Genomic DNA, 19,735 nt, shown 5'->3' with positions numbered 1-19,735 from the left:
TCACTTACTCTCGCACTTATTCTCTATAGCACTTATCTTTTTCAGACTTGTGGGAAGCCTGGAGCCAGTGGACTTGGGAAAAAAGGCAGGATACACTCCAAACTGGGCATCAGTCCATCACAACAACACTGTAGGAGAAACAGCCAAGGTTTTTCACATCAGTACAGTTTGTTTGCAAAACTTCTTTTAGCTTTATTTATAGCAACCATTTACCATCAAATGCGTTAGGTTAAACGTAATTTTTTCTGAGGATTTGACAGAATCTGCAATCCTTTAGTTAATTTTCTGTTTCATATTGTTTTATTCTAAAAAATGTTTGGGATTTCAGCAGTGGCACTGTTAAATTTGATTTACATAAACATAATAGCTTGTAATAGCTTGCAACATTGTGCTGCCACCCGAGTACACAGTGATAAACCCAGGTACAAAAACATCAAAAGACAATAACTGTGGCTTTTAGTCTTTTTTTTTAATGCCAACTGAAAAAATTGGGGCTTGCAATAAACTATAAGTAACTGTTTATCTTTAACATGTAACCTTTTAATAATTTGCAATGTATAAGCAAAACTGCATTAACTGCATGTTTGTTTGTTTTTTTAATTAAAAATCCTCTTTGTAAGAGATTGTAGCCATCACTGTGCTACTATATTGCACAATGATTTATTCCATACCAAATACCTTAAATCCCATGTGTTCAACACAAAAGCTTGAAAAAAAAGCCTCTAAACTGGCTACAATTATAGTGTGGCATATAATATTTAACTCAGCATTTCCAGACCGTTTATTATTATTTATTGGATTTATCTGTTGCTATGTGGCAAAGTGTGTAAATACTGTACATTTACTGTCAGACATTAACTTGACAAATGCTTCTAAATGTTTTTAAAATGTTTACATTGCACATAATGCTTTACCACCAAATATTTAAATCACATATAGAGAAAGGAATTTTATTATTGCGCATGTGAAACACAACTTCACGTGGATGGTGTTGCACATGTGGGGTTTTATTTTAATTTTATCCTAATCTCACATTATTCACACAATTTCACGTGTTTAGGGGAATAACTTGTAAAAGTTTTTATTTATTTTATTTTTTTAACATGTGATGTTACTCATATGTGAAAAAAAAACATGGCCACATGTAAAATGGAATTATTGCAGCGAGCTATAAATTAAGTTAAAACACTAAACACTGGACAATAATATGCACAGGAGTTTTTACCTTTTTTTGCCCTATTTTTCTTATTTTCTAGATGTAACTGTGGACTGCTGGATCTTGTGAACTTCCTCATGGGGATGAATAAAGATCGATCGATCGATCGATCTATCTATCTATCTATCTATATCAGTTCTAATCAATCATTTAGTTCTAATCGTCTAAATGTTTTTTTCCGAGATAAAACTATTCGTGATTTGAGGTTTTTGTGCCTGTGCATATCAACGTGGACGTAGTTCCCGTCATCACAATGATATACGGCGGGACAAAAACTTCCGGAAGACTTTTGCTTCTGAGTGGACGGACAACTCTTTCTAGATAAATGAATCCTATTAAACCGACAAATAAAAACTATACATAGTTTTTTTTGGTTTGTTTAATTATTTACTTAACTAATAATATGCACATTGACTATCGACTTAATAATGCTGTATAAATCCTTTCGTGGTAAAATTGTTAAATACATTCAGGAAGCATATCGTCATGGAAACTTGAGGTGGATTTGTAATGAATATTAGTTTTCTTTCTTTTTAAATAGCTGCGACTTTATTCGTGTCAGACCGAGTTGTCACACGCCGACCTGCGTCAGCAGGCTAAAAGGACCCACAAGCAGACACAACAGATCAAATGGAAAAAAGTCTTTAATTGGAAAATATGCTGAAAGCAGATAAAGGGAACATTAGGCAGTATATATATATATATATATATAGATAGATATAGATAGATAGATAAATAGATATAGATATAGCTATGTATAATGTAGTTCTTTTATATTGAAATATATATATATATAGTTTATTCTAGAGGCGGTCAGGAGTAGGCAGCAGGGCAGGTTGGAAGTGGCTGTGGGCAGAGCTATAGCAGATGAGATTATGCTGAAGGTAGATACAGAGGAAAGTTAGGCAAAATATGCGGTTCACTCAAAATGCCACTAGGAATGGGCAGCAGGGGAGGTTAGAAGTGGCTGAAGGCAGAGGTCTAGAAGATGTGAGATCCAGAGCCCATACAACACGGGCGAGAGAGCAACAGTGAAAGATCAAAGGGCAGAGCGCTTGCCGTCTTAGACTCACTAAATAAGAGCAGCCAAAAGGAGTCAGGGTAGAGCGCAGAGGCACTGACCAACAACTGAATAAGGACAGCACACACCTGTAGTCCAAACTAGAATGATCCAGGGGGATCGAGACAAGCCGTAGTCGAAAGTGAAAGCAGAGAATCAAAGCCGGTAGAGCAGTCAGCGTAGCAAACGAGTTTAATCCGAGAGGCAAGAGCGTAATCCTGGGGAGCAGAAAAGAGAATCAACAACGTGAAAAACAGGCAGATATACTTGACAAAAGGCACGAGACAATAGAGCATTGGCACGCAATAATTCGGCAAGGGTTTGCTGCTTGAGGGAGAGTTATATAGAGTGGTGGTGATGAGGCGCAGGTGTGCGCGAGCATGAGTAACTCAGGCGGCAAAATGGAAGCCGCGGAATGGAGTGTGGAAGGGAGTTGCGGGAGATCAGGACTTGTCCCGGGAAGCGGGCATTACCCGGCGTACCGTGACAGTACCCCCCCCCCCTATGGGCGACACTGGGCGTCCTAGCTGGTGCTTTTGGGTGTTGCCGGTGGAAGTCTGAAATTAGGGTTGGGTCGACAATGAACCTGGCGGGAACCCAACTTCTCTCCTCTGGGCCGTATCCCTCCCAATCGACAAGGTACTGTAGGCCACGTCCTCGGCGTCGAACCTTTAGTAGTTTACGCACTGTGAAAACTTCACCCCCGTCAATGAGTCGAGGAGGAGGAGGAGGATGGGGGGGTGGGTTTAACGAACTGTGTACTAGTCGTCTGAGTTGTGAGACATGAAAGGTCGGGTTGATGCGGCGCATAGTAAGTGGTAGGGAAAGCCTGACGGAGACAGGATTGATTACCTTGGTGATTGTGAATGGTCCGATGAATCTGGGTGACAGTTTGCTGGAGATTGTCTTAATGGGGATATTTCGGGTGGACAGCATCACTCTCTGACCTACTCGGTATCTGGGGGCTGTTGTGCGGCCTCGGTCCGCTTGCCTCTTAAAGGTGCTAACGGTGTGTAGGAGACGAGTTCTGGCCTGGGACCAAATCTTCTTGCAGCGGCGTACAAAAGAACTGGTTGAGGGTACCATCACCTTTCTTTCTTGTGCTGGGAACAGGGGTGGCTGATAGCCAAAGCAGCACTGGAAGGGGGAGAGACCTGTGGAGGAGGTCGGTAATGAATTGTGTGCATACTCTATCCAGGGAAGCGCCTTGCTCCATGTAGTCGGATCACGAGACACCATGCACCTCAGGGCTTTCTCCAATTCCTGGTTGAGTCTCTCTGTCTGCCCGTTCGACTGGGGGTGATAGCCAGAAGATAGGCTGGGTGTCGCTCCAATTGATTTGCAGAAGTCCCTCCAGAACTCAGCTGAGAATTGGGGCCCACGGTCAGAGACAATGTCAGTTGGGAGGCCATGCAGACGGAAAACGTGGAGAATCATTAGTTCCGCCGTTTCCTTGGCTGACGGAAGTTTAGGCAAGGGAATAAAATGAGCAGACTTGGAGAAGCGATCCACCACAGTCAGGATGCAAGTGTTGCCATCAGAGTTGGGGAGACCAGTAACAAAGTCCAGGGCGATATGTGACCAAGGCCGACGTGGAACAGGGAGGGGTCTCAAGAGGCCGGTAGGGGGTTTATTGATTGACTTACTCCTAGCACAGGTGTCACAGGCTGCCACAAATCTCAGGACATCATCCTTCATAGAGGGCCACCAGAATCGTTGCTGGAGTAGGTATAGGGTGCGGGCCCCCCCCGGGTGGCAGGCAACCCGAGAGCTATGTCCCCATTTTAACACTTGAGTTCGCACAGAGGCCGGGACGAAGAGACAATCGGGGGGAACGTTGCTAGGGCCTGGTTCCTGATTAAGCGCCTTCTTAACCTGCCTCTCGACATTCAGGAGTGCGGCTGCTACTAGGCAGCGGGAGGGCAGGATTGACTCACTCGTCGTTGGTTGTTGAGGTGTGGAGAACTGTCGAGACAGGGCGTCAGGTTTGGCATTTTTGGAGCCAGGGCGGTACGAGAGCATGAAATTAAAGCGTGAAAAGAATAAGCTCCACCTTGCCTGGCGGGCATTGAGCCTCTTGGCTGATTTGAGGTACTCTAAGTTCTTGTGGTCAGTCCAGACTAAAAAAGGGGTAGCAGTACCTTCCAGCCAATGTCTCCACTCCTCTAGAGCAAGCTTTACTGCCAACAGTTCTCGATCTCCTATGTCATAATTTCTTTCTGCTGAGGAGAGACGGCGGGAGAAGTACGAGCAGGGGTGTAGCTTTTTGTCCTTGGGTGATCGTTGTGATAAGATAGCCCCAACTCCGGACTCGGAGGCATCTACCTCCACCACAAACTGAAGGGAAGGATCTGGGATTGTTAGAATGGGCGCAGAAGTGAATCGGTGCTTGAGGTCAGAGAATGCATTCTCGGCCTGTTTGTTCCAACGGAAGGGGACTCTTGTGGAGGTTAGTGCTGTGAGGGGAGCTGCCACTGAACTATAATTCCTGATGAAACGCCTGTAAAAGTTGGCAAACCCTAGGAATCTTTGGAGGTCTCGCCTTGAATTGGGAGTCGGCCAGTTTGTGACGGCCGTTAGCTTGGACGGCTCCATCTGTAGGCTAGAGGGAGCAATAATGAACCCAAGAAAGGCCACAGAGCTGCGGTGAAATTCACATTTCTCTGCTTTTACGTACAGTTTGTTCTCCAGGAGTCTTTGCAGGACCTGTCGGACGTGCCGCTTATGCTCTTCCAAGGAACGAGAGAATACCAGGATATCGTCTAGATAAACAAAGACAGAGATGTTCAAAAAGTCTCTCAGGACATCATTAACAAGGGCCTGGAAAACGGCAGGGGCATTAGTTAGTCCGAAAGGAACTACTAGGTACTCGTAGTGGCCTGTTGGTGTGTTAAAGGCGGTCTTCCACTCGTCCCCCTCCTTTATCCTTACCAGATGATATGCATTTCGTAAGTCCAACTTTGTGAAAACACACGCCCCTTGCAAGAGCTCGAAAGCCGTAGACATGAGAGGAAGGGGATAACGGTTCTTGATGGTAATGGCATTAAGCCCACGATAGTCAATGCAGGGGCGAAGGGACTTGTCCTTCTTATCCACAAAAAAGAAGCCGGCTCCTGCGGGCGAGGAGGAGGGTCGGATAATTCCTGCCGCCAGTGATTCGGTGATGTATTTGTTCATGGCTTCCCTCTCAGGAGCCGATAGGGAGTACAGACGTCCCTTAGGGGGGGTAGATCCTGGAAGGAGATCAATGGAGCAATCGTAGGGTCTGTGCGGTGGTAGAGAAAGAGCACGTGCCTTACTGAACACCTGTTGGAGGTCGCTGTATTCAGGTGGGACATTGGATAGGTCAGAGGGCTCAATAACCTCCTCAGTGGCAGAGAGCGACGAGTGGGTTCTAGCAGCATGAAGGCACGAGGAGAGACAGGCAGGACTCCAATCAAGGATAGTGCTCTTGGCCCAGTCAATGTTGGGGTTATGTCTAATTAGCCATGGGGTGCCAAGGACGACAGGGGCATGAGAATCCTCCATAATAAGGAAGGAGATGGTTTCAACGTGATTGCCAGAGATTCTAAGAGTGACTGGAGGTGTACGGTGAGTGATTGATGGAAGGAGACTTCCGTTGAGGGCCTGGACAGATAGGGGGTTATCTAGGGGTAAAGAAGGGATGTTCAATTTCCTGGCTGTTGCAGCACAGATCAAGTCCTGGTCTGATCCAGAGTCAATGAGGGCTTTTAGTGGTTGAGCCTTGTTACTCCAGATGATCATAACCGGTAGTAAGGGGCGTTGGCTTGGGAGGTTTGTGTGAGAAGGGCCCTCCAAGGCTCCCAGTTTCAATGTGGGCCCCCTCCTTTTACCGGGCATTGGAGGCGGAAATGACCTGTTTGTCCACAGTAGAAGCAGGCCTGTTTATCCCGCCGACGTTGGCGTTCCTCGGGAGAAATTCGGGCTCGGTCCACCTGCATAGGCTGGTCAGGTGAATCAGCAGTTTGTGGGGGGGACATTGGTCTGGTCCTTACCAGGGGTGGTGTGCGTTCTTTGCGCCTGAGCCGGAGACGTGCATCGACGCGCCCCGCTAAATCCATGAGCTCATTTAGGCCAGAGGGGAGCTCTTGAGAGACCAGCTCATCCTTGACGGTTTCGCTTAGTCCATGAAAAAAAACATCAAACATGGCACACTCATTCCATCCACAGGAGGCTGCCAGGGTGCGAAACTCGATGGCATAATCATAGGCTGATCGTGTTCCCTGACGGAGTCTTAGCATCTGCCCAGCTGCCTCCCGGCCTGAAAGGGAACGGTCAAAGACCCTCCTCATTTCATTGGTAAACGCATTGTAGTTGGTGCAGCATGGGTCATCGGCGTCCCACAGCGCTGTTCCCCACTCACGTGCTTTTCCCGAGAGGAGGGTAATAATATAAGCTATTTTAGAGCGTTCTGTGGGAAATGTTGAAGCCTGTAACTCTAGAGAAAGAGAACATTGCGAGAGGAAAGATCGGCAGGTGCCAGGTTCTCCATTGTATGACTGAGGAGGGGGCAGGCGAGGTTCCCGGGGAAGAGGGAGTGGAGCTGGAACTAAGGGAGATGGAGTCTGCAGTTGTTCGATACGAGAGGTGAGTGCACTGAGGGTGTCCGCCATAGACCTTAGATTCTGATTAACCTGCTGAATCTCCCCCTGGTGTGTACCGAGAAGGGAGCCCTGTGCCTCTACGGCGGTCCTAAGTTGTCCTAACGCTGCTGGGTCCATGCTTGGCCGAATTATTCTGTCACACGCCGACCTGCGTCAGCAGGCTAAAAGGACCCACAAGCAGACACAACAGATCAAATGGAAAAAAGTCTTTAATTGGAAAATATGCTGAAAGCAGATAAAGGGAACATTAGGCAGTATATATATATATATATATATATATATATATATATATATATATATAGATATATAGATATATAGATATAGATATAGATAGATAGATAAATAGATATAGATATAGCTATGTATAATGTAGTTCTTTTATATTGAAATATATATATATATAGTTTATTCTAGAGGCGGTCAGGAGTAGGCAGCAGGGCAGGTTGGAAGTGGCTGTGGGCAGAGCTATAGCAGATGAGATTATGCTGAAGGTAGATACAGAGGAAAGTTAGGCAAAATATGCGGTTCACTCAAAATGCCACTAGGAATGGGCAGCAGGGGAGGTTAGAAGTGGCTGAAGGCAGAGGTCTAGAAGATGTGAGATCCAGAGCCCATACAACACGGGCGAGAGAGCAACAGTGAAAGATCAAAGGGCAGAGCGCTTGCCGTCTTAGACTCACTAAATAAGAGCAGCCAAAAGGAGTCAGGGTAGAGCGCAGAGGCACTGACCAACAACTGAATAAGGACAGCACACACCTGTAGTCCAAACTAGAATGATCCAGGGGGATCGAGACAAGCCGTAGTCGAAAGTGAAAGCAGAGAATCAAAGCCGGTAGAGCAGTCAGCGTAGCAAACGAGTTTAATCCGAGAGGCAAGAGCGTAATCCTGGGGAGCAGAAAAGAGAATCAACAACGTGAAAAACAGGCAGATATACTTGACAAAAGGCACGAGACAATAGAGCATTGGCACGCAATAATTCGGCAAGGGTTTGCTGCTTGAGGGAGAGTTATATAGAGTGGTGGTGATGAGGCGCAGGTGTGCGCGAGCATGAGTAACTCAGGCGGCAAAATGGAAGCCGCGGAATGGAGTGTGGAAGGGAGTTGCGGGAGATCAGGACTTGTCCCGGGAAGCGGGCATTACCCGGCGTACCGTGACACGAGTATGGTCCAGGAGTTTGTGCGGTAGGTTTGAAATGGACATAAGCGGAGAAGAAGTTTGAAGAAGCCATTTGGATGAGTAATGAAACGTTTCCACTGAACTACTGTAGGAAAAGTCCAGTTAACATGACTCAACTTCCAGATATTCGTGACTCGAGGTTTTTGTTCCAGTGCAAATCAGTGTGGTCGTAGTTATCACAACGATATACTGTTGAACAAAAACTACTGGAAGAGTTTAACTTCTGGCATGCACGGGACTCAGGCAAGTAAATGCAATTTTAAAATAAATGAAAACAATTTACCCGACAAATAAAAACAATATAAAAAAACAATTAATCTATCTATCTATCTATCTATCTATCTATCTATCTATCTATCTATCTATCTACTTAATGATTATGTATTAATCCTTCCGTGGTAGAATTATTAAATACATACATAAAGCATTTCGTCATAAAAATATGAAGTGGATTTTTCCTCAAGCACAGTTTGTGCCCTTTCAACCAAAGAGTTACATTAACGAAAGTATTTATTTTTTCATACTTAATGTGTAGGAAATAAAAAAAAAATCAAGCACTGCAGTATTCCTAGAAAGCAAATCTATGTAAAACATCGTTTAAACATATATTTACAAATAAACAAATACTGATTTCGTGTTCATTATATACACATCGTTACGCCTGCATCATGCTGTATTTCTGACATATGCACTACATAGGCTTACAGACCCAGAGGAAGACAGCAGACAGAAGAAAACGTTCAGTTCTGGTCTGAGTTGTTGCAATGTGTTCGAAATGGTCTAGGCAATGAAGGAGCTTCTCTTCCAGCTATTTAGTGGAAATCGGTGCGAATTTTGCATGCTTGTCAATCCAGCAAGGTACAGAAATCATTTAATTCATTTTACAAACGTGACAGAACAGATGTAGCACCATCAACGCGGCTAAATGGATTATGTGGTTCTAGTCAACCGCACACATTTACAAGTAAGCATATATTTTCAATAGACTATTTAACCCAGAAAGTGCCTATACAGTTATGGTGAGGAAAACATATAGTTGACCTGATAGACATAGTAGAAAAAGAATTTTAGGGACTTCTGGCTTGGTTGGAAATTCTGTTGCAGTTTAACAAATCGCATGCATTTGCGTAAATTATTTAATGCAATAATTTTATTTTATTTTATTTTTATTTTTTTGCTTTTAGGCTTTTTGGCTCGAGAAATACGTTGGTCAATGTCATTGTAGCAGTCCAAACAAATAGCCCACAGAAGTTAAGTTTCAGGATTTTGTAAGAGCTTAAAACACTGTGCTGCCACCCCAGTACACAGTGATACATTCGGTTACAAAAATATCAAAAGACATTAACTGTGGCTTTTAATTCATTTTTAAATGTCTGCTGCACGAATAGTGGTCTTCAAAGCAATATTATAATCTATTGGATAATTACTGCAGTGAATTTTAGCCACGCTGTAAAAAAAAAAGTCCTAATTTTACAGAAAATAATTAAACATTTTTTATTGTACTTTCCTTTAAAAAAAACAACAACTACATACAAATCTCTTTAAAATGACAGACGTTATCTGTAAATTAAGTCAACTGTTTTTTTTTAAGTATTATTTCAATACGGATTTTTTTTTTTTCAGTTTTAATAATAGAAAAAATACCATATTTTTTACTGTTTTTTTCTGTTTTTGTGAATTACGTACAACTCTATGTAAAATTACTATAATACATTGTAATTAAATATTAAACTCATTAGATAAAGGTTAATGTCCATACTAAAAATTTAGTGTTTTTCTTTGTAAGTTAGAGGAAAATCATATTAGTTTTATAATACCTTGACATTCAATATTCAGATGAAAATTTAGCATTTTTTTCATGATTTTTGAAAAGATTATCCACAAGAAGTGTTACAGGTAAGGAAGCAGAAACCCCACACTTATATGTAGGCTATAGTATCTGCTTCATGCCTTCAAAGAATGTGAAGAGAATGTAGGAGACTGATACTCAGTGCAGCACCCATGCACACGTTGTAAACGCCACAAATATTCTTTTTGTTCTGATGACATTTGTTCCGAAATATCACCACGGCAATCTAGCCATCACCTTTTTTTAATGCAGGCCTGAATATTCTGACACTAGGATAATGTATTTGCTGTGTAGCTGTTTTAAAGCAGCACTTTAAGTTACATTTTGAGATTTTGCTTATGGGAACGATGGTGTTATTTTTGTACCAAAAACGTTAGCGAAAACTCCACGAACTCTCCGCGTTAACTGTCACATGCAATCAGAAGCTGCAGGTGGAAGCATTCTAATCTTGTTTCTGATTGGCTGATCAACAGCTTGAGGTATTCTAAATACCGCTTAAGACGAAGATATTCTAATTACCGCTTTATTATTGGCGCATTTAAATAAGCGCACGGGTGAGGGCGCGATCTGACGCGAAATTTGTTTATTGCTTAGGTCTCAGACACAGATGTAACGTGATATAAACCAGCCAATCGGAAACAGGGGTCCTTCAAACGTTTAGCGCGCGCAAAAGTGGTCTACAGCCGGTAAACGGTTTCTGTGTAAATTCAGAGGAGTTAAGACACGTTGATGAGCTACAGGTGAGGAGGAAAGCAGTCTCTGAGGGACAGAGGAGAAGACCCTGAAATGTATTGTTTTAGTAGGAAAAAGAATACCTGCAAGCTCAAGAGACATTGACGGCAAAAGGTTTTTATTGTTATTTTAATTCTTATTGTTGTTGCTGTAAACGAAGCATATTTATTTCTCATTTATTAATACTGCCACGTTTGTCTGTCGCATATTTCAGGTGAGTCTCAGGTACCGTTAACATTACTCTGCCATGTCACTGCTGAGAAGCTGCAGAAATCCCCTTATACCTATAAGGGTAAAGAAGTCAAATGGACAGGGAGGTTTAGCGAGCTCTTTAAGAGCATCCACATTAAGAATTTCGAGAGTCAGTGTGTCTACTGTACTCTGAAACCTAACGGCAATATAAGTATTAGTGTCTGACACTGTTAGCCTGACAGGGTCAGAGATGACTTATGTTACATTAACAGCTGCTTTTACTCTCCAAAATGTAAACTTCCACAAACATTGTGTATTTGTACTTTTAAACGACTTATCCCATTCAGTAAATTTATGTCAATACTTCAGTCAAAATAAATGTATATTCATGTAAATATTCTCACATATATAATACAGTATATACATTGACACATCTTGTTCTAATTCAATAGAGATCAATATGTTGAAAACGTATGTATATGTAGCTGCCTGCTTCTGTGTGATATTTACATTAACATTTTCCAGCTCTGATTACTGCCAGTGATAATGAAACTTGCTTACATTTTTAGATTAAACATTTACTATGGAAGAAGAGGCATCCAGTAGAGAGACAAGTCCATAGAGTGCAATATAAGACTACTTTGAATCTTTCCATGGTGATTTAAAAGTTAACTCCTTCAACCTTGGATCATTTTGAGTCCTTTTTTTTTTTTTTTTTTTTTTACTGTGTAGAGATCCTTTCCGTATTATCTCACTTATAACCTTTATTAGCCTGTCAGTGGTCAAAATAAGTTGTTCACACTGATGCACGTGCCTGTTGGATTAAATTGCATTGCATTTGTGTGAATGCTGGTTGTAGCGTTCAAATTTGATACTGGACTGATTCCGACTATGTTCTCTTATACAAAAAAATGGTCCCAGTCTAGTATTAAATATTTCATCACATTGCAGCACAGTGAAATTCTTACTTTGTATATCCAGCGTAACTGAGGTCAGCCCTGATAGCGCCCCTGGAGCAGATGGGTTAAGGGCCCTGCTTAAGACAAAAAGCATTTTTTCAACATTTAGTCTTTTTTGTTCATTGTGTGCTTTACACATTTTATTACATGTGAAGAGTAGCTTTTTATCGATGTGATAAATACCATTTACTTACTGAAATGTTAACGTGTTTAAATGTTGCACGTGTGGGTTTTTATTGTCTCGTGAGCTCACATTATTCACACACATTCTCGTGTGTGTTTTAATGAAATTATAAGTGACACGTGGAAATAAGATTACATGTTACACGCGGTAAGAAAAACATGGTCATATGTGAAATAAAATTACGCAATGAGCTATATGAAAGTACTCGAGGTGACTTGATGTTTTTGTGCCTGTGCAAATCAGCGTGGTTGTAGTCATCACAACGATATACTGCCTGACAAAAACTACCCGAAGACTTTCACCTCTGGCATGCACGGAACTCGGGCAAGTAAAGTTTAAATATGGATGAACGTCTGAAGACTACAGATCTATATATTTTTTATTGTATTTTATTTTTTTATGCTGTTATTTGCAAAACTTAAAATCTTTTATATTTCTTAAAATATATATTTTTTAAATACATTTGTTTGTATGTATTATATACAGTGGAGATCAAAATTAGAGAACAACCTACAATTTATTAAATTTCAGGGTCACTGCTTAGTCCTATTCGAAATGATCTAAACAGGAGCAAAAAAAGCGGACTTTGAGTTTATGAACTCACTTTTCTTACAGGAAAACTGTTCTGAACAAAACTTAATGATAATGGTGCACAGAGGGCGGAGAGGACATTAGAAGAAAAAGAGGCCAGCTCATGATTTTACTTTGAAAAAGGTTTTTACTGAATTGCTGTATGCTTTCAGGCTGTTTATATCTGTACAAGATGCCTCTTTGCCTATGCATTGGCATTAATGCAGTGCATTGGATAATTTTATATTTGAAAGATTTATTAATTATGTTAATCTATAATGTCGAAAAATGTTTTTTTTTTAATAAAGATTACTGATAAACTACCACTAGAATGGCTAGCACTCTGGCCTCACACCTCCAGGGTCGAGAGTTCACGTCCTTGGGTCTTCCTGCAGTCCGAAGACATGCAGATAAAGCTAATTGGTGTTTCTAATTTCTCCATAGTGTGTGGTGCATGTGATGCAATGGTCTGCATTTGGACTAGTGGCAATGCATGTTTTAAAGAAGGAGAGGAAGCTTTTTATCATTATACTGAATTACTTGTCAGTCTGATTATTTCATTTGTTAATAAGTTAATTTTTTCTTTTTTTCTTTAGCTTTATAAAAAAGGCATAGTTCAGATAAGAAAAGGTTGAGAAGTTTACAGAAACATTTCAATGTTAGAGTAACACAAAAGAATAAATAAAACACAAAATTAAATGGATGAACTGTATATGTAATAAATGTCTCTGAGGAATATTTACAGCTTAGTTGTCATGTTTTGTAAGTTCTGAAGCATGTTTTTTGGGCTTTGTGTACAGTTAAATGTGAATGGCAGTCCATTAAAAAATACACACACACACACACACACACACACATATATATATATATATATATATATATATATAATTTATGCACGTTCTAAAGGACAACCCAGAATGGAAGTTTTGTTTGTTTGTTTTCAGTGACATAAGCAACATTTTATGAGGAAAAATCAACTTCTACTTTTTCAGCACTTTGTTTCTCCCTTCGATATTTTCCCTCTCTTTTTACCACAGACAAAACTTTGGCATGCTATTACCAGTCACACCTTTACAAAACTGCGACGAATGGGCGCTTTCAAGACCGGCCTTAAATATCCTGAAGGCAAGTGTATGCAATCCAGGCTAATCAGCCTGGGAAATTAATCAGCCACTCTCACTGTGCGACGCTGGCGCCCTCTGCTGGCTATGTAGCGTGGTTTCTTATTTTTAAGAATCATAATTATTTGAGAAGCAAAGGAGGAACTGACCAATGCTTCATAAAAATCACCCTGCTGTTGATCATTTTCAGCATGCTTTTAAGTGTTTTATGCTTTAATAACAAATGCATATTTGTTTAATAATTTAAAGAAATAAATGTTTTTTTTTCTAGTTATTATATTTGGAAATATATGCTTTCCTTATGAATGCATATGTTCTGAAGTGGCTACAATAAAAATCCTTCCATGTTATAAAAACGCTGCAGCCTGTGTTTCTTCAGTGCAATAATACAGTGCAGTGTCTTCTGTACTTTTGCTGTTCATGTGCAGCCATTTTCCAGGAGACTGTCTGATCCAAGTTTTGCTGTTCATGTGCAGCCATTTTCCAGGAGACTGTCTGATCCAAGTTTTGATGATCATGTGTTTGCATTTCAGATTTCTGCAGTCAGACACTGATCAAGGCTGATCCAGTGTCTGTCTGCAGGAACGTGACATACAAACACATGAAATAATAATACTGACTTTGAATGAACATAGATAGATAGATAGATAGATACTAGAGCAAAGTAACTTAAAACTGAGTCTGAAAAGCAAAAAAAAAAAAAAAAGCTGTAAATGAACTAGGGCTGTTGGAGCCATTCATTGTAAAGTTTCTTTGGCCACTGGGTGGCACTGTGACACAGTATAATGGTAGCACCGCTGTAAGAGCCAGGTGTGTGTTGTTGGTAATTAGGAAGCTCTAGTATAGTGGATGGATATTGTAGTACATTGGTTGATCCCTAGAGGGAGTTGGTTTCTTATTTTGTAAGAGTTTACCAGTGTGTGTGACCAGGAAGAACAAAAACGAATAGCCTACTATGATGACAATGTGTGTACCACTCTGGAAGTTAAGTAAAGTTTGAAACTGAGTTCTGAGTGTCCAAAATTATTTATTACTCCACCTCACGATACCAGAGAAGCACACAGTTTTTGCCCGCACAACAGAGTAGCGTTTGGAAGGAACAATTTATAATTTAATACTGTGTCATTGATTATGGATTGGTACCTTTGATAAATACTCTCAACAGGTAGATTCAGGACGATTGTTAATGGAGCTCAAATAAAGCAAGACATATCATTGCATTGACTTTGTTTTGCATGGTCTCTGTTTCTACGCGTCCAAGAACTTCCTTAAATATTACCAGTGCAGCAGCTTAACGAGGCTGAAGTTAGCTCCTTATTCGCCTCGTTACTAACGAGAGTGTACACGTTGGCGAAAGATGCGCAGTTTATCAATAAAACATTAATTTGGTGGCTTAAACCATTCTGGCCAGGCAAATATGTACTATACCATACCTAGCAGGTACCCAACTATATAGTAAAAGTGAAATTGTCCTGGCCCAGATTGATTTTACACTTTAAATATCAAATGGAAATATGTCATTCTATTATATACAATGCTTGAGATATGTATTGAGATTAATATATTTTCTGATTTTAGAGTCACCAGGTATATCAGTGCATTTTGCTCTCCTAACATCCTTATAATTTAGCGAGTGTATATAGCAAGTAAGGGATAGGCAAATATTAAAAATATAGTGATTGCTGAATGATTAATACATATGCATTAATCAGTCAGAGCGCTCGATACACTGGAAAATTCTGTTCTAAAGTACCATTTTAAAAATAACAATGAAAAAAATTTAATAAAATGAATTTTCAATTCAAAAGTCGATTTAATAATACAATTAAATAGTCAAATATTTCCATCTTTTTTTAAAGTGTAAAATCAATCTGGGCCAGGACAATTTCACTTTTACTATATAGTTGGGTACCTGCTGTGTATTGTATAGTTCATATTTGCCTGGCCCAGAGAGATTTAAGCTACTAAAATGGATCTAAAATCTTGGAAATCTGGCTTCTTATTCACATCATTGTGCATAATAGAATGACATATTTCCATTTGATATTTATGGATGCACCGAATGTTCGGCAACCGAAATTATTAAGTAATAAGTAAAAAGGCAGAATAAATTTTGCCAAACAATGACGTTTTTAATGACGCGATCAAATAGTAACCCGCGTAGAGTGAGAGGCGCGCGCTTTATGTAGCAAACAGAAAGCACTTTAAAGTGTCAGAAAAAGAGGCAAAAACGGCCGTTTGCGGACACTGTTCTGCTGAATTGTCCAGAGGGGCTCCATCTGCAAAAACGTACAGCACTTCAAGTTTAATTCATCACTTAAAATCAAGACATCCCGAACATCATTATTAAAGATGGCAAAATAAAGTATTTTTTTTATTTTACTAATTTATTTATTTTAAGTTATATTGTGCTTATTTTTGTTATTTGATTTATTTCTCTGAAAAGCAACACAAAATACTAAAAAGCAAATTTTTACTATTTAATAAATAATTAATATAAATTGGCAAAATAAATGGAAAAAAATGCGAAACACCGCGTTCGATATTCGGCCTTCGGACAAGCATTTCATTATTATTCAGCTTCGGCCAAGAATTTCATTTCGGTGCATCCCTATATTTAAAGTGTAAAATCAATCTGGGCCAGGACAATTTCACTTTTACTATATAGTTGGGTACCTGCTAGGTATGGTATAGTAGACATATTTGCCTGGCCAGAATGGTTTAAGCCACCAAAATAAAGTTTTATTGATAAACTGCGCAGCTTTCGCCAACGTGAACACTCCCGTTAGTAACGAGGCGAATAAGGAGCTAACTTCAGCCGTAGAGTGAGACGCTGAGCAATAAGAAGCCAAACGAATCGGAAGCTGCGAATAAGGAGCTAACTTCAGCCTCGTCAGCAGCTTATTGGAAAGCTGTTACAAGGGCTGTAGCTATCAAATATTTTAGTAATCGAGTATTCTAACCAAAAATTTTATCGATTAATTGAGTAATCAGATAAAATGTAATTTTGCTTAATTAAACAGTAACGTAAAATATATAAGAGAAACAAAGATTAATTGGTTTTCTTTTTAGAAAAATCTACTGTTATTTTTTAAATGCGTACAGCATTTTATTAAAAATAAACATTGTCATTATGCACAATACAAGGAAAAGCTTAAAGTTGACTGAGATAAATTAAGTGCATTACAGTGTTATACTGATCATTCTTATTTTAAAGCCTTTTCTCAGATGCAAAAACTAAAAAAAGGTATTTCAAATGACTTTAAGTGTTAAAAAACGAACACACATTAAAATAAATAATTATACAAAAACACTAAGGTGTGCAACTTAACTTTCAGAACTGAAAAGTTTCAAAATTTACTGACAATTTCTGTCGTTTTTTCTTGCTGCTTTCTTCTTCTCTTGGTTCGCTGATAACTATATTGCTGCCTTCCATTTTGCAGCCCTTAAACACACCGCTAACTGTTTGCGTCTCTTTCCGCTTTTGTGGGTGACGTAAGCGATTCTTCTTCGTCGGTGTTTACTGGCAGCTTGCATCCAGAACAAATAATTGTGCAAAAACATAACACATTTAAAATGTATGAAAAGAAGCTTTGAGGCAGAAGATTTGCCGCGATCATTTTTTCTAATCGAATTACTCGAGGAATCGTTTTAGCCCTAAAATAAACACAAATTTCTGGTGAGCTGTTGAGCTATGCAATTGTATCAGCATTTAAAACTCAAACTCAGGATTTCCTTGATGACATGGCATGCCCACTAGTCAAAATATTCAAAAGATATATATGAAGAGAAAAAGCCTTCTGTATGATTTATTTTGTCAGGTCATTAACTGCTATTTTTATAGTAATTTGCTAACGTGGCTTATACATTCCCCTGCCTATGTACTGGACTGTGATTCATATAAATAAATACACGAACATTCCTGATTCTGCTTATGTTAGAAATACTTTTCATATATTACTTTTTATTTGCTTTATTATGTACAGAATGTTATTGTATCACTTTTGCAGAAGAATCAAAACAGAGCAATCATTTCATGTGTAATCTGAGAATAAAGCTGGAAATCATTGCAAACTGTAAAGGCTGTGTTAAAAAAACCTAAGATTTCTTTATAAAGGCTGATCTCTAAAGGCTTTAAAAATAAGTAAAGATCAAAAATAGATTGAATTACAGTTTATAACTATCTTAGAATAAGAGTTATGTTTACTGGTCCTTTGGTTCTCCTTTATAAATGTGAAGGAAAAACTCTCAGCCATCTTAAATATTATATTTTAATGTTATCCTAATTGTCACTGACATTAACAACAAATTCTTTCCCATGCAGTATGATCCCATGCAGTATTCCACCTGTTACATTAACCACTACAGAAAATGTCAGTAGCATCCTGCAGCCCCTCAGAAAAGGTGCCGACCCAGTTTCTTCTTATACATAAAAGTTTCATTTTACACTCCATTAAATTATGCAAATTTGGTCCCCACTCTCAATTGAATAAAGTTGAACCACCAAAGAGCAGATTCCATGAGTACAGCCTCAACTGCCACCATGTTGCTAGTTTATTTCCTGGTGCTGCTTAACGTGGCGTCCTGTAAGTTCATACATCTGTTTAAGTGTCCATTGTTATACATTTTATCTTTCTTGATGAGATCTTTAAGACATAACATTATTGTTTGTTTTATTTTTATTTTTATTTATCACAGGTGTACTTGGTGCAATTGATTTTGTTCAGCCAGGTCATGTCACTGTCCAGCCTGGACAGACATTGACTATTGGATGTAAAGTGTCTGGATATAGTTTAACTGACAGCAGCTACTGTACAAACTGGATCCGTCATGCTACAGGAAAAGCTATGCAGTGGGTTGGATACATTTGTAGCCGTGGTAGCACAGGGTGCACTGATTCACTGAAAAACAGGTTCAGCATCACTCAGGATACCTCCAGCAACACAGTGACTCTTCATGTACAAAAAACCTTAGACCAACCTTGTGTCTTTGATCATAGTCAGCTTTCTGTAAATGTTCTGTAAATACAAGACATCATAATGCTCACATAATGTACATTGTGGAATATTAACATGATGTAAAAGAATAGAATAGAGTGTTACATGACAGTTTGACAGTTTTTTCCATTTTTAGTGTAGTGGTTAGCACTGTCGCCTTGTACGACCAGGGTCCGGGTTTGGTTCCCGGTCAGGCTCGATTCCCATCTCTGTGTGCATGGAGTTTGCATGTTCTCCCCGTGCTTAGTGGGTTTCCTCCCACAGTCCAAAGATATGCAGGTTAGGCGTTCTCAAATTGCCCGTAGTGTGTGAATGAGTGTGTGTGTGTGCCCTGCCATGGATTGTCACCCTGTCCAGGGTGTACCCTGCCTCGTGCCCTAAGTTTCCTGGGATAGGCTCCAGGTCCCCACAACCCTGAAGACAGGATAAAGCAGTACCGAAAATTAATAAGTAAATTGAATCGTTAGAGTTCAGTCTTTTACACACTTTGGTGGTACTTATTAATATATGTTTTATCGTAACTAAAAAATTCATCTTATTAAGCTTTGTCTTTACAAGACTTCTCTTGTTTTCTTTAACCAGACATCTACTGTGGAGGATTGGGTCAGACTGGTGACAGATAGCTTTTTGGAGCTTCAGAAAGAGCATGAACAAGCTGTTGAAGTTGCTGTGGTTGGAGGGTGCTGTAGTCCTTGATGGCCTGGGTGACTATGCAGCAACTTTAGGAGTGATGAAGCCTATGAAGCCATACAGACAATTTTCTATTGGAATTGGAGAGACATGCTCCCCTCAGATTCACATAATCAGAAACAAACTCTTGTTGTCATCGTCTCTTTTTTTGTGATACATTGAGAAAAAAAGTATCCAAAAGTCAAATCTTTGCTAGTTTTAAAAAAAATGGTTATGATATTTTAATATAAAAGAATCAGTAAGGTGCAAATGAGTGTGTAAGTGAATATACAATATGTGTGTATGTGTGCCCTGCAATAAATTGGCACCCTGTCCAGGGTGTACCCTGCCTCAGTACTGATGAGTGAGTGAAAATCAGTAAGAG

At 39.7% G+C, this 19,735-nt stretch overlaps 1 protein-coding gene and 2 long non-coding RNA genes across 4 annotated transcripts in view; 2 read left to right on the top strand and 1 right to left on the bottom strand.

The window, feature by feature from the left end:
- Positions 1-19,735, bottom strand: part of LOC128544316 (uncharacterized) — a 162,238-nt gene that overhangs the window by 77,503 nt on the left and 65,000 nt on the right. The window lies entirely within an intron of this gene.
- On the top strand, positions 8,078-18,809 carry LOC128544720 (uncharacterized). 2 transcript variants are annotated; one of them, XR_008365810.1, is made up of 4 exons: positions 8,078-9,041; positions 18,009-18,088; positions 18,180-18,270; positions 18,383-18,809. It is a non-coding gene; the product is annotated as an uncharacterized LOC128544720 (long non-coding RNA). The 2 variants fall into 2 exon arrangements; XR_008365809.1 differs by having other exon boundaries at positions 18,009-18,270.
- LOC128544722 (uncharacterized) lies at positions 9,755-11,743 on the top strand. Its single transcript, XR_008365812.1, has 2 exons — positions 9,755-10,772; positions 10,873-11,743. It is a non-coding gene; the product is annotated as an uncharacterized LOC128544722 (long non-coding RNA).

The sequence above is a fragment of the Clarias gariepinus genome, chromosome 16, assembly GCF_024256425.1.
Source record: "Clarias gariepinus isolate MV-2021 ecotype Netherlands chromosome 16, CGAR_prim_01v2, whole genome shotgun sequence".
Lineage (NCBI taxonomy): Eukaryota > Metazoa > Chordata > Actinopteri > Siluriformes > Clariidae > Clarias > Clarias gariepinus.
Note: the sequence above shows the minus strand (reverse complement) of the source record. Positions and strands in the feature narration are given on the sequence as shown.